At 35.7% G+C, this 16,260-nt stretch overlaps 1 long non-coding RNA gene and 1 pseudogene across 1 annotated transcript; both read right to left on the reverse strand.

Moving 5' to 3' along the window:
* Nucleotides 1-1,860, reverse strand: LOC140888945 (GDSL lipase-like; annotated as a pseudogene).
* A 4,993-nt stretch (nucleotides 1,861-6,853) lies between these two features.
* Nucleotides 6,854-7,382, reverse strand: LOC140893620 (uncharacterized). Its single transcript, XR_012153221.1, has 2 exons — nucleotides 7,243-7,382; nucleotides 6,854-7,130 (listed from the first exon to the last, which is right to left on the reverse strand). It is a non-coding gene; the product is annotated as an uncharacterized lncRNA (long non-coding RNA).
* Nucleotides 7,383-16,260: the final 8,878 nt, after the last annotated feature.

The raw sequence follows: 16,260 nt of genomic DNA on the forward strand, positions 1-16,260 counted from the left end.
TCAGAAATCGTTTTCCAAATTATTATCCACCAGATCAGCAATGGTGGTATCCTTCTTGTCGAAGAAGAGATCTCGTAGATTAAACGGGCCGACATCGGGTCGGAGCCCCGACCAAAGAGCCTCTGCAGATTGTCGATGAATTTTTTCAGTCGGGTGAAAAGAATCCCACCACACATATATTCATCTGCATTGTGGCACAATTCATAAGCAGTCACTTTCTTGGTGCCTCCACATGTGGATACCCCTCCATACGGCCCTGTTCCGCAACAAGCATGCACACCTTCCTTGAAACCTACACGAATTTTATCAAATTTCAATATTAGTTTATTAATTTTGTTTTGTTTTAAACAATTTTAGTTTTTTTTTGTTGTTGTGACATTGATGTGTGGAGTACGAAAATTGGAAGATACAATACTAATTAGACTGATATTTGATAATATGGATGACCAAAATTGTGAGAAAGTAAACATATATATATATACACCATAGTTGGGCCAATCCAAGAAATTGGAGTTGCAATACTTGAAATGTTTCAACAGGTGATCCAGGTTTGAGAGGACACTCTTGAGTGCATTATTATGCTTTAATGCAAGAGAATTGGCCTGCTCCAGGCACCCTCCCGTGGCTTCGGGTTTGAGAGCCCTTAGTACCGGTAAGCACCCCAGCGGCGACAAGCTTAAAAATCCAAATTTTCTCGCACCTTTTGCATACAGTTCCTTGGCAAATCGATCCATTATATATTTTTCATGTTAATATAATATATACATCAACCGTTTCGACCCACTAAATCAGGATATATATCTAAGAAAATTTTGAATTCTGTAAATCAAATAATATGATTGGTCAAATATAAATTACAAAGAGGAGAAGAAAAATTGAACAAGGGAAAATAGTTTCAAAAATGAGAAACTTACCAGAATCGCTTGAGTCAAGTTAATAATTTCCAATAACCATTCCCACAAATTCTTCCTCGTGGCGTCGGAGTTGTTGCGTCTCATGATTTCCGAGATAATCAAAATAGTCGTTACTTCCCATACTAAAGAAATATTAGTTCTTCTGCTCCGGAGCTTCCCAATTTTCCATCGACCCATTTGCAAACGTCGCCAAAGTACTTTACTTTCTTTTATCAATTTAATTTGTGAACAAAAACTATATATTAAAAGCATATTTTTTAAATAAAATATACCCTTTAAGAAATATTAGAATGCATGGGATTGCACTGCTAGTTTAAGTCGGTCGGACTACCCAGAATCGAAAAAATATTGAAAACAAGAAACATATCAGAAAAGAATGAAGATTAATTAATAATTCATTTATATTATAAATTAATTAAAGAGCCAATAATAAAATATATATTTGTTTGATAGATTCAGACAAAATTAAAATTTGTTACATAGGTGACCAACCTCACCATGGTTGGTTGATGAAAGACTGCCTGCCCCTCCAGAGGCAAAGTTAACCCCATGACTAAAGTCAGCAGATGGATCCAAGTATGGAGGAATTATTGGCATATCAGCATATTCAGCTGCATGCAACAAAATATTAAGTCCATAAAAAAACATCAAACTTAAAGTAATTTAGTTAGTATTATATATATCAAACATACCAATGAAGTCTACGATGATACGACCGTCAGAAAACCGGCCAGTTGGATTCTTGAAGAAGCCATTTTGACCATACGGCTTGTAATTCGCTTGGTTCGCCGGCATTGTTTTGATATAGTAGTTGTTTCCCACGTCGACATACGATCGAGTCCCCGAATATAAAGAACCTTTCTTGATTTTGCGCTGAAACCATATCCGACTTTAAAAATAGAACGACGACGATCATAGCAATAAGCTGGTTCGCAAAAATGGCCATTTGGTAGTTGAAATGAGAGAGTTTGGGGGAAATTTTGTATCATTTTGGTTTGAATTTTGATTAATGGTTTAGGTAAGATCGTGACAATGGAGTATTGACCAAAGGACTGTAGCTCAAAATTTTTTATTTCTTAAAATTAAGAAATAGAAAATGGATACAAATTGAATTTGAGAAATTAAATAAAGATTAGTGGATGCAATCTCTAAATAATCCCTTGATTTTCCTCTTCACAATTTCTTGATAGATTTGAATTTCTTGAGTATTTGATCTTTTTGAAAGACGGTTTGATGTCTTGAGATTTGATTTGATGTCTTGATAAAGTTAATTCGATGGGTTAACACCTTGATATCGAATTAAACTTCAAAATTTGAAAAGAACGCAATGAACTCCTTGAATGGCGAGAAATTTGTTATCTTGAATTTGATGAAAAACACGATCTTCTTGAATTTGATTTATTTGTTGAAGAACATGAACTTCTTGAATTTGATAAAGAACACAATCTTCTTGAATTTGATTTATTTGATGAAGAATGCGAGCTTCTTGAATTTGATGAAGAGCACAATCTTCTTGAATTTGATTTATTTGTTGAAGAACACGAACTTCTTGAATTTGATGAAGAACACGATCTTCTTGAATTTGATTTGTTTGATGAAGAACACGAACTTCTTGAATTTGATGAAGAACACGATCTTCTTGAATTTGAATGAATTTAAGTATATTTGAAGAAGAACGCAATTAATCCCTTGAATCACGCCTTGATCTTCTCGAATTTGATGATTTTGAAGAAGAACGCCTTGAATTGCGCCTTGAACTTCTTGAATGTGACTTGAGAAAAAAATCTTGAATTCTTCTACTTCTTTGCTTCAGTCTTCTTTGTTGTGTTTTTTTCTTGGTCATCTGCCCCCTATTTATAGCTGAAGGATGCAGATTCCTACCATTTTTATTTGATGAGGTGTCGCAATTTGATTGGCTTCTTCTGATTTATTTGGTGATTATCTTCCATTAATCAAAAGATTTGATTTTAAATACTAAAAATATTAGTATTTTCTTCTATTTGATTCAAGATTTGATCTCAAATACTAAAAATATTAGTATTCTCTTCCAATTTGTGCAAGATGCAATCTTAATTTAAAAATCTTGATTTGAGCATAAAATATATTAAAATATCAATTAATTAACGATTTATTTTTTATGAATTTAATCTTCCCAAAAATAGCTAATTATTTTATTGATATTTAATTATTTTGTACTTGCCATATTTGAAGGTTGACAAATTTAATTGTCTACAAGGACCAAGGTCATTTTTTAGTGAAAAAAATTAAAGTTAGCGGATAAAGCTTGGAACTGTTCCAGCCCTAATATATGATTTTCTATCTCCAAATGTCATCCCTTAGACTTTAGGGTTTTGACATTTCATTCACTGCTATATTTAATCTTTTTTTTTTAATCATTGGAGTGCGGACATGTAGCAAATTATATTGCTGATATGACAATATGTATAATAGTTCTAAATTAAATTAAAAATAACAAAAGCGAAAAGAAGTAAATTTTGGATAATGATATATTTCTGGCTGATTGAACGGTTAAAATCTAATTTAAACCGATTTACAATATAAAAGTTGATATTTTCACACATTTATATACGTATAATACACACATATATGTGTGTTAAAGAAATTGATATGTACTAAAAAATATTATATTTTATTTTAATTTCGTGAGCAAACTAAACTTTATCTTCCAAAATCACTTTAATTAATGCATGCCAATTTGTCCTCCAATCTCCCCCTAATGCAATAGTAATTCAGCAATATAATAAACCAAACGAGCGAGTGATATAATTTATAATGTATAGATTTTTTTTAGAGGATTTATAATGTATAGTTACTATGTAAAAGACTTTTAAAATAAGTAATTGTGGCCTATGAAACGTAAAAATGTTTTCACAAAAATTCCCTCGTTCATTAATTATAATCTTATATTTTTAAAAAAATTGTGAAATAAAAATTCAAACAGTATTTTAAGGGAAAATTATTTTGGTATATTTATTTTATGCATATTTTGCGTGTTTAAAATTACATTCTCCACTAAAATTTAATGGAAAAATTATATTTTTGGTTCCATAACTTGCATGCTTTTTTTTTTTTTTTCATGTTATTCAGGAGCAGACCCAGAAATTTTGTTCACAGGGGCAAAATCAAGGGCGGAGCAATGTGTTGCTCCGCCCGGGCGACCCAGTTTTTTTTTTTTATACATTCAATTTAGTCCAATTTTTCAATAGCTCGGTGAACCAATTTAAAAAATGAGAAGATACAAGATCAACCTATAAAAAATAGACGGCTTAAAAAATTCTAGTTCAGGTATAAATAAAAACATAGTTCCGTCGACATTGGGCACAATTCATATAAAATCACAAAAATATAATTTATATCAACAAAAATACGAGTAAAAAAGTTAAAACATTACATCAATTCATAATAATTCATTATACAATCATTTGATAAGTTGCTAAATATATTTTTTTCAATATATATCACAAATGTGACTTACAATTGATCTATACGATTTTTAAATTTTATTAAATAAATATTAAAAGTATTATAATAAATACTTATACAACTATTTGCACAAACTCAATCCAATCAATCCCTCGATTGAAACTCCTGGCAACTTCGTCTTAATAAAGACACCATCTCAAATCAGAACTATTTCTGATAGAGTTACAATCAATAAATAACTGGTAAACTTAACGCTTTGTGAAATATCAGTGGTTGATCACTAGATCGACGTGATAAAGTAGTTAGAATGTGATAGCGGCTCAAAAATTTGATTTGATATGATCTGATTTTCTTTTTGAATATTTGAAAGTCTTGAGAGCACAAGTTATTTTTATGCTTAGATTGATGATGATTCAAAAGGATCTCTGAAATCCATCCTTGAGTATTTATAAGTGCAAAGATCCAACACTACAAAATCTAGCCCATGCACATTTGTTCCAAATATAGCCGACAATTATGCAGAATATGTCACGTATCTTTGTACTCTTTCCAATGATAATAAGATGGCGCGGGGCTATTTTGGATTGTAGCTCGCATCTCTGACGGAGCCAGACGGTACGGTGCTTGTGAAATAGGCGAAATCCCTGGCACTAGCTTAATGCCAAACTCCACTTCCCGAATAGGAGGAAAACCTGAAATTTCATCAAGAAAAACGTCTGGAAACTCATTTACAACCGGCATATCTCCTATACCAACGTTCTCAGTGGACAAATCAATCGTATAGATGAGGTAGCCTTCCCCGCCAGACTCTAGAGTTCAATAGAGCAAACACTTGGCCCGAAGTACGAGGTCGCATATTAGAACCCCCTGTTGATTGCCCTGGTGGCCTCTATTGAATAGTAGTCTGGGAACTAGAATCTACTCCCCCAGCCTGTGGAAAATTCCTCTTAATATGACCAGTCTCCCCACATAGGAAACAAGCTCTTGTAGCTTTCCGACATTTATCAGATGGATGATTCTTACCACAATGATCACATTGACCCTTTCTTCCAAAACACATCACTCCCCAATATCCGGAGGAAGAAGTAGAAGAAGACTTCTTGAAAGACTGAGTACGGGGATCCAAAGAACTCGCAGATCTAGAAGAGAGAAAAGACTTGTTACGTCGAATGCTGTCATTTGTCTGGCGACATCGACTAACCAATCTTTCATAAGTCATGTCATCTCCAACAGATACACGGTCATGGATTTCTGTATTAAGACCCTGGAGAAACAGATTATACTTTGTTTCAGTGCTGTCAAAAATCTGAGGACAATAGGGCAACAACTCAAACTTCTGCTGGTTCTCATCGATTGACATCGAACCCTACCTCAAACTCAGCAATTCACTAGCCTTCGCCTATCGGAGTACGGGAGGAGAATATAGCTTATGAAAAGCTGTGCGGAACTCTGCCTAGATAGCTACTCCTCGTGTTGTGATAAAAAGTGTAGACGTAGACCTCCACCATTTTTGAGCACTCCCCTCTATCAGAAAACTAAGAATCTCTATCTTCTGCTCCTCCGTGCAGCGAAATTCTTTGAAGCAGTTCTCCATGCATTCTAACCAATTTTCTGCATCCTCCGGAGACTCGCCTCTAACCAAAGGCTTAGGACTCATTTGAATGAATCGATGCATACTAAATTGTCTACGATTGTCATGGCGATGGTGATGATGCCCCGACGATGCTTGCGATCGTCCTCAACACCCCAGCGTCCACCTATGCTACCATGACTACTTTCATCATCATCTCCCGCCATCTTCCCGATGATTAAAAGATTAATCCCAAGGCAAAAATCTAGATCCCAAGATTTCAATGCATGCTCTGATATAATAAATGTAGTTATCCGTACCGTGATCACCTACTAATCAAGAGCTTATACATGAAATTAACTTAATTAAATATAATACGGTCTCCCTGACACTATAAGAGTGATTTACAAACGCTAATGATGCTAGCAATTTAGGAGTGGTTTCTAATCACTGCTATATGCAATCAATATATGAGCACTTTTAAAATGTTGTTAGAGCTAGAAATATAAGAACAATATCCGACTGCTTAGAAACCTTTGTGTGTAAGAATGGTTTTAAAACGCTCCAAGATGTTCGAAAACGCCGTTGACGTTAGCAATTTAGGTTTTATTTAATATAACTCATACATGAAATCGATAAAGGAGAATTTTCCTAAACTATTTTTTAGCATTTTATTGTATTTTTTCAAACAAATATATATTTCAAAACATTTAATCGATTAATAAAATAACTAAATAAATGTTATTGACTAAACATTAATAAAAACTTCATATTTAATATTCCAATCCACAAAATGAATGTGAACATTAATAAACAAATATCATTTTACAAGAATTACAATAATACTCCAATTGAAATAGAAAATAAATTAAACATGTTTCAAATTCAACAGATAAAATACAAGTTTTGTTTTTTTTTCCCCAAATTCCATCTATTCTTTATCCGAATCTGAGGAGATCTACGATCACTTTTCATGTGCATTTGATGGAGCATTTGTATTTCCTGCATCATGTTTCACCTGACAAAATATTCGCAAAGCATAAGTTTTATTTGAAGCATTGAATATAACCAAATTCATACCCCAAAAAAAAACTTTAACTTTCCTTCTTATGCTCCTCATTTTTTCTTGACTTCACTGCACCATTAATTTGTACCTTCAACTTAGTGAACTCGTTATTCTCTTCTAGATCCTCCTCTAATATCTTTAACATATGAAACAATGAGTCTATAAAATTTAAATAACCTTGAGAATGCACCATTACTCAGAGTAAAAATAACATAAAATATAATATATATCTAAGATAAATAAACTACCTCAAAAAATAAGAGCAAATGGATCAAGAAGAAGAATAATCAATGCACAAGCCAAGGAGAAATCTCGAGAAAGTACAGACTTGTGATGGGAAATTAGGAATAAAAAGAATATGGAAGGCGGGTAATATATAAACTTATTAATGATAGAATGTTTATCGTTTAAGATATTTTAATTTTGTGGCAAGATTTATCTTCTTCGCATCAGTTTAATTTAAAGATCACGACACTTTTAGTGAAGGATTATGATATCTAATTGGTGATATTTTAATTAAGATAAGGTTTGGCGGTAAATGAAAATTTAAGCACCGCCAAAATTTGAGAATCGGGTGAATTAGTACAAAGATTGATGATATAACTTTAATAACTAAGCATAAATTTATTAATGATAATTATATTAAAATCATGATAAGTTTGTTAAGTAAAATTTATATGTAACTTATACCCTAAAATATCAATCCTTAATTCCTCGTTAATGTACGTGACAGACAACTCTATGATTTTAATTTCTTGGTTTTATTTTATTCAGATGTGAATTAAATCAACTAATATAATAATCTCAATGGCATGCTTATTTAATTTGTATGATCGTCATCATCATAATAATAATCATCATTACTATTTAATTATCATCATTATTAATATTTTTGTTGTTTTCAAAATTACTAATAAGCATTAGTTAGGTAATGAGATCGATGAAATATATATGATCTTCAATATAAGAGTAATATTAAAATATATGATTAATCTAACTATTTTTAACTCCAAAATAAAAACTTTTATGAGACGGTATTACGATTCAATTTTGTCAGATTGATCTACTATTTGACTTGACATATGAAAAATTATTAATTTCAAAAATATTATCTTTAACTGTAGATATGCTTTGGATTGAATCGTTTCATAGATATAGGTTCGTGAGAACTCTCGTATAAGAACCATCATACCTCAAATTATTGTAAAACATAAACAAAGGTTTAATATGGTACACGTACGTATGAATCAATTCAGCCCGGTTACATGCTTATTCGTGTGGTTTTGTTTTGTTTTGTTTTTTTTTAAAAAAACAAGTTGTTAAAATACGCGAAGTTGTCTAAATTTATAGATAAATTTGATGTTATAAAATCAACTAGTATATCAAGAATGAAAACATAGGAGATAAATCAGTAACAGTTTATAACATAGATTTATGCAAATCGGTACTGAAAATATTAAATAGGTGTAATTTCAAACCAAATCCTTCAAAAATGAGCAATAAAACAGTTGTTGACACCAATTTTTGTGAAAACCCACCGGTGAAAATATTCACTATAAGTATTTTCAAAATTGGTCCTAGTAGTTATATTAATAAGAATTTTTTAAATTTTTATAGTTGTGGTTTATACAAAACTGATGCTAAATGGATTTAATTGATACCATTTCCATACCATTCCTAAAAAAATAAATCAAATAAGGGGTTTACAACCATGGTTTTCGCACTGTTTTTGTGACAATCATTGCTAAGAATATTCACTAGTGTAGTTTCCAAACAAATCCTAAAAAATAGAGAATTAAAAGCGGTTCACAACACCGATTTTGTGAAAACCACTGTTAAAAATATCCATCGTTAGCAGTTTCAAGAGAACTCCTAACATTTACGTCAATAAGAGCAGTTTATAGTAGATGTTTATATAAACCGGTAATAAAAGTATTCAATAGGTATAGTTTCAAAAACAATCCAAAAAGATGGAGCAATAAAAGCGGTTTACAGCATCGGTTTTGTGAAACCGCTGTTAAAAATATTAAATATGAGCAGTTTCAAGAGTGATCCTAACAATTATATCAAATAGAGCAGTTTGTAGCCGCGGTTTGTAAAAATCGGTACTAAAATATGGTTAATAAGAGTGGTTAATAAACCACCCTTATAAGGTAATACAATAGAAACAGTTTAATTAAAACCGATTCTATTGGTCACCTTTCAAGAGCGGTGTAGTGTGAGTCTCCTGCTCCATCAAGTCTAAGACATGCCCCGTGGAATAGGGTGTCCAAAAACAGTACGAAGACATGAGAATAAAACACTCAGTACGAGAATATGAGTATACAATATTATATGTGCATGTATGCAAATGTACGGGTTACCAAGACTCGTAGTCAAGAATATGATAAAAAACAGACTTAGGCCCTAGGTATGTAGCACTCTACGACGTCACCCCAAGAGGTGGCTCACATACCCGACAGTGGAATAATGGTGACCTGACACGAGTCCACGTGTCCAACCATCCACTAACAAGATAGAGTAAATACCCTACTACCGGATATCACAAGGATATAAGCTCAAGATGATCATGCATGAAGCATAATAACATGTCATAATATATGTAGATAAAATAATGCCATATAATCAATGCAACACATAATACATGCATACTCAGTCAGGATATTTCGAACAATACTTTCGTACCTTAATTCTACTAGGCAAGCTATGTAGTAGCCCGGTTCTATTTTACAAGATTAAGTGATTTTAAACATGTTAGAAAATGACATATAATTTTAAAAGTGTCAAAACATGTTCAAGGAGTCCTTATTTGGTGAAAATAAGTGAAAAATCAGATCCGAAACGTTCGAAAATGGTAGGGTAGGTCCCGGGGGGTCCAAAATGAGTTCGGAAGGACCAAAACAGTTCGGAGCGTGTGGACCAGTTCGGGCCGTCCGAACTCAACAGGGTCCAGGTGTCTAAAGTGGCTCGGAAAAGTGGCAGTTCGGACCATCCGAACCCAGCTCGGACCGTACGAACTCACCGCTATATTGAGGTGTCAAAATGCACTCTACACGTGGAAATCATGCCCGGATCGGAGCCTCCAAACCCTGTTCGGACCGTCCGAACCCAGGCTTATAAAAAGGGGTCCGAGGCTCTCATTTTGGATATTCCATTTCCTCTCCTCTCCCGATAATGGCTCTATTTTAAGGGCTTCGGGACTCTTTCTTTAAGAGTTGTAGTAGGAAATAGTATTTTTATAACGGACAGTGTCCGGCGGCGGAGTTCTGGCGAGGCGTCCAGAGGTCGTATCTAGGCTATGCCCAGGCTCTGGGGCTTGCGAAATCAGCGGGTTGACGACAGACGAAGGTATGACTTTGGTTCCCTATAGTAAATATGGAGTAGACTATAGTTTAATTAAGGCTTTTAGAGCCTGTTAGGTGATCTATGACATGTTAGATAATGCATGGTATTTATGCATTGTAATGCTGCTTGGTAGGCTTGGACCTAGATGAGAGCTTCTAGGATCTGCCTTAGTAAGGTACGGAAGTATTATTCGAGATATCCAGATTGAATATGCATGTATTATGTGTTTGCATGAATTATGTGATTGCATGTTTTATATGCCTTTATATACAGCATGTCATGACTGTATGTTGCATACATGAGCATATTGAGCCTTTACCTTAGAGGTATCATGTAGTAGGGTGCTCACCCTACGAGTTTGTGGATGGTTGGAGACGTAAGTCTTGTGTCGGGTCACCGTGATGGTTGGACACATGTACTGAGTATTAGGTCACCATTATCCACTGGGTATATGAGTCACCTCCTGAGACGACGACGCAGCGTGCTATATATCCTGAGCCCGGTCAATGAGCTTGTTTCTTGACCTGAGTGTCTTGGTACCCAGTTCATTTGCATTCATGTACATAAAATAGTGTATACTCATATTCTCGTACTGAGCATGTTAGGCTCACTTTCGGTTATTTTCTGTTGGCTGGATGCCCTATTCCATGGGGCAGTTGCAGGTAGTTATTTCGGATACAGGGAGGTTAAGTGGTGACCAAGGCTGGATAGCAGGGTTGACCACTAGGATTTGTTTACTTGGTATTTGACTTACTTTAATTCCACAGTTACTCTGATTAATATTGTGAGACCTCGATTCTAATCATCTAATCTCAGAATAAACAATAATTACGCATACAAGATCTAAGATTAAAAGCAAAGTTTTTTTTTTTTTTTTTTTTTTTACACAGGGTGACGCGCGGGCGCGCCACCCGAGGCGCGGGCGCGCATACAGACCTGCCCGGGCCTCCGAGAAAGGGAGCAGAACGCGCGGGCGCTCCTCACCAGGCGCGGGCGCGCATGGCCTGCTGTTTTAGCTCAAAAAAAGGCTCCAAAAGTGCAATCTAACACCCGGAAAGGCTCCGACATGATCCAACTAACACTTTTCCAACAACGAAGTATTCAATTACAAGAAAGAGTAGAACATGCATCAATTCTAAGTTCCAAAATCCAAAATACAAATCGAGTTCGAATACAATCTAAGTTCGATTTCAAATTCGACTTCTACAATAACAAGACCTCACTCTATCAACTCGACCACCTAGCCATGCGATCTCTGACTCGGTCCTGCCCCACCTGTTGCCAAGCACACATACAAAGACAAGACAACAGCCGGATAATCCGGTGAGAATAATATTCCCAGTAAAAGAGACAAACATGCAATATCATAAAAACATCTCAAACGAAATGCATCATCTTCTACATATTCAAATAACAACCATGCAATTCCACAAGCATGTCTAAAACTCAATTCATATGCATAAATGCAATGCATGTCTTTAAATCTGAGATTATCAAGTCGGATAATCAAAACATTTCTGCTTTTGCTTTTGGGATCCCGAGGACGAGATCACGTAAACAACTCACCGACTCTCCCGATCGAGGTGGTGCTACGTATCTCCATTCTCTAGACTTTGGTGCAACTATAAGGAGTATGCTAGCACTAGGTGAAACAGCTACACCCAGGCCACTCACAATATAATTCCCAAAACGTCTATCATCAAAAGGGCCGTTCTGCCCGCTATTCAAATCAGGGTTCATATGCTCAATATGAATGCAATGCAACATAACTCAAATAATCAATTAACATGCAAGTATGTGATTTTTCCGGAACACTCGAATCAAGTCGGATTCGAGTCATTCGTTCCATTCCATTCCAAGTCATCTTATACCTCTTTTCAACAACGTCGATGCTCCAAACCTGGAAACAACATCGATACAAGAATTCCAAATCAAAATTCCATTCCAAATCAAGTTCAACGATAAAGATAATTCAATTCAACTTTCGAGGATGGATCAACTCGATACCAAACCTCGATCAACTCTTCAACGATTCGAAAGCTGCCAATTCGGAACTCCACGATCTTCAACTAATCTGCGGAGATAAAATCAATCCAATATCAATCCATTCAAAACGAGCAACTCCCAAAAAAAACTCAAACGAATCTCCAATTTCCAAAATCTCAAACCGGCGGCATAACGGCTATAAATTCAACTAACCGAAAATGCAAACAGCATAATATCACTCTAAGCAACTCATATCAATCAACATTCAACCAAAACAATCCAATTCCAACAAATCACAAAACTCACTTTTTCGAAAATCCCTTCAAAAATTCATAACAAATCCGAACGTCGCTCTAATTCAAAACTGACAGATAATAAACGATCAGAACTCCGCCAGGAACAACATACTAGAATCTAAATCGATTCTAACCACCTCCGAAAAATAAAACATATCCGATCGGAGAAATACTTACGGTATAACGAAGCTCTCTCAGCCGTGATCGCTAATCTGCCTTCAGAAATAATTTCTAACGGACGGATCGAGCTCGGGAGGAAATCCAAAAGCTTGAAACTCACGTTGAGTTCTTCAATGGGGGAGAGAAACGTTTGGGAGGGATGAAGGGAGAATGGGAGACTTAGTCAAAGTCTAGATATTATAACAATTCCATTTTTTGCGTTTTAGTCCCTGAAAATTCTGAAATTTGCAAAGTAGTCCCTGATCAAATACAAGTCGTCTCTTGAACTCTGGAATCTCCGATTATCTCAAATAAACTCATTTAAGATAAAAACGGGGCGTTACAAATATTATTTTATTGATTAATTGCATGCTTAAGTTCTGATTAGTAGGTGATCACAGTGCGGGCCACTACAAGCTACACCAGCTCTACTATATCTTGAAACAATATCTAAAAGCCTTAACTTAGCTAATAGATACTCCCAAAATATTTATAGGATCTCGAGTATACCTCCGTCCATCGTCAGCCTTTTGTTGTTGAATGCCCCAGAACTTGGGCACAACTCCGCTACGACTTCTGGACGCCTTGCCAAGGTCCCATCCCTTGCCAAAGATGGCTAGAAACTCCTAAATTCTATCAAGAACCGAGAGATAAAGAGGGAATTGACACTTGAAAATGGGCTCCCGCATGCCCTATTTATAGGCCACGATCGAAACTTCCGATCCTTGCAACGAGCTTCCGATCGGCACCAAGCACCACGTATCATGTTTCCTTGACATGTGTCCCTGATAGCAGATCGGAGCTTCCGAATTGAGATCGGAGCTTCCGATCTCCACCGATGATGTCATCCTGCTTACACCATTATTTAGACACTTGGCTGAAGATGATCGGAGCTTCCGAACTATGATCGGAGCTTCCGATCTCACCTGCTTCCGAACTCAATGTAGTTCGTGTTGGAAAAAACTGGCGGTCAGATCAATCACGATTGATACCCGGTGCAGCGGAAGTTTAAAATTTTTATCATGGAACAATTCCATGGTGTGGGTATCAACCATTCAACGATTAAATTATTGTGTGTGTAAAATTCAAATAACAATTAATTAAATTTTACCTTCAATCTCGAAGCGAGATTAATGGACACCAACAGAATTAATCTGCTCTTGTTGTCTCTCCCAGGAACCGATGAACTCCTTCAATCAGGTCCACGAATAGGGTTTAAATCCCTCTGATAGATTGCACTAGAAAATCTATCAGAAGTTTTCTGCGAAGAGATTAAACGAATCTGATTCGTTATTCCTGACTGCGATTCAAAATCACAGACCGAAATTTCTCGGGCAGAGTATGGGAGGTCGGCCGATTATTACTTTGAGAGGCTAGGGTTTTCGATTTTTGCTTCTCAAAAATAATGAGCTGTTGTGTTTAATTTCTGTACTGAAATAACTTATTTATAATGCAGGCCACTAACACCTTAGGGCCCATTAGTCATAAGCTAGGGCCCGACAAGCAAAGCCCGCACGTTCAGAAATTAATATAAAATTCATCGTGACTCCGATTGATGAACCGATTTCACCAATGTGCACAGAAACCATTTCTGCACATTTTAAAGTCAAAATAAATTTTCCTGAATCCGAATTCAGTGGTTTCCCAAAAAATGCCCATCCCTATGTCATTTTAGGAAATCCTACTCCCTTACTCTTATTTAAGAAGTCCAACTCCTTAGTTCATTAAATTTAACTCTTTAAATTTAACTATCTCAACGGGGATTAAAACTCCATTACACTGTGTGACCCTCAATGGTTCAGGGATACAGCTAGCCGTGGGCTCACAACTCCTTGTGACTCGAAACAACACTTTCCGACTTGCCCAACGAATCATGGTAAAGCGCCTAGCAACATCGCCCCATGATTCCCTAGGTATCACTGATAGTGCCTACAAGAACCAGTAGATTTTGGTTAGCGTACAGTACGGTCCCTTCATCCATATATCCCGATCGAATCAACAACCATTGATATATCGAGAGTCGCTCAAGATTCGATAACTATGCAATGCATCTTGAAGATCAAATTAGTGACATCGCATGTGCTACTAAGAAACCATTTCTTAAATCACATCAAGTACTCTGGCCAGAGATTTGTCACACTAATATCTCCTCAGATCGCATAGGATATCCACACTCGCAAGTATGTGGTGAATCCTTGACAACAATGCATTGACTCCTATATGTGTCGTAACTGTACCCAATCCCGACACCTGATGACCCCCATAGAGTCGGTAAACGAGTCAAAGCACAACACTAGCATATAGAGTCTCCATGATGTTTCAAGTCGTAAGGACTAATGGTGTACAACCAAAACCGCGGACTTTATCCACTCGATAAGTGATAACCACTTGGAAAGTCCGGATAGGGTAGTTCGATTATTCATCCTATGAATATCCATTTGCATGCTTCGAACATCTCCATGTTCCCTACCAATGAAACGTGGTACTCCGCATCGCAAATGCTAGTCTCAAACTCGAGCGATCCTTATCCTTATTATCGGACGGCTCAATCGACTAGGAACGGTTTTTAGAATATACAGTGACTATAAGATGTATTTCATGATAGACATCTCCATGTTCTACCACATCTTACATACACTATAGTATATTCAAGGTCTTTATCAAAACAACAATAGTATATCACAATATAACAATATGAAGTAATATAAAGTCATTGCCATTAATAAAAGTGTAAATAATATTAAACAAAAGATTGTTTATACAAAGAGTCATCAAAGCCCATAGCCACACAGTTGGCTCACTGGGCACCCACTCTTACAGTTCGGGCCCTCCAAACTATGGTTCGGTGCTTCCGATCTGTCCTTAAACTCGGGACTCTCCGGGCTATTTTCGAACATTCTGGATCCATTTTTCAACTCTATTAATCCAATAGAAATTTTTTTAATTATGTTTTAACCTTTTAAATCACTTAATCTTGTAAAATGAAATTGGACCGCTACAATCTCCCAAAAATGTCTATATCCCTCAAGATGAAGATGAACTGGTGATATACTCAGATGCCAGTGACCATCGATGGGCAGCGGTTCTTACAAAGCTCACACCGAATGAAGATCAACCATGCAGATACTACAGTGGTCTATTATCAAATGCAGAGGTAGCAAGATAACATATCAACAAAAATGGATTCTTTGCAGTGAAAAAGGCTTTTGAAAAATGGCCATTTTTCTTACTTTCCAAGAAATTTACTTTAAAAGTTGATAATACAAAAGCTAAAGCTTTCTTAAGAAATCGAATCTAAATTAGAGAAAGCTAGATTATTGAGATGAGAAGTTTTATGTAAAAATTATATTTTTGATATTTTTTTTTATAAGATCTCATGAAAATATCCTTATAGATTTCTTAACAAGGGATGGAGAGCGCTAAAGTCTGTGTCATCATGAAAATATAGAGGCATTTGAGGGAACACCTTTAAATGCTTCA

Source organism: Henckelia pumila, chromosome 3, assembly GCF_033568475.1.
Source record: "Henckelia pumila isolate YLH828 chromosome 3, ASM3356847v2, whole genome shotgun sequence".
NCBI lineage: Eukaryota > Viridiplantae > Streptophyta > Magnoliopsida > Lamiales > Gesneriaceae > Henckelia > Henckelia pumila.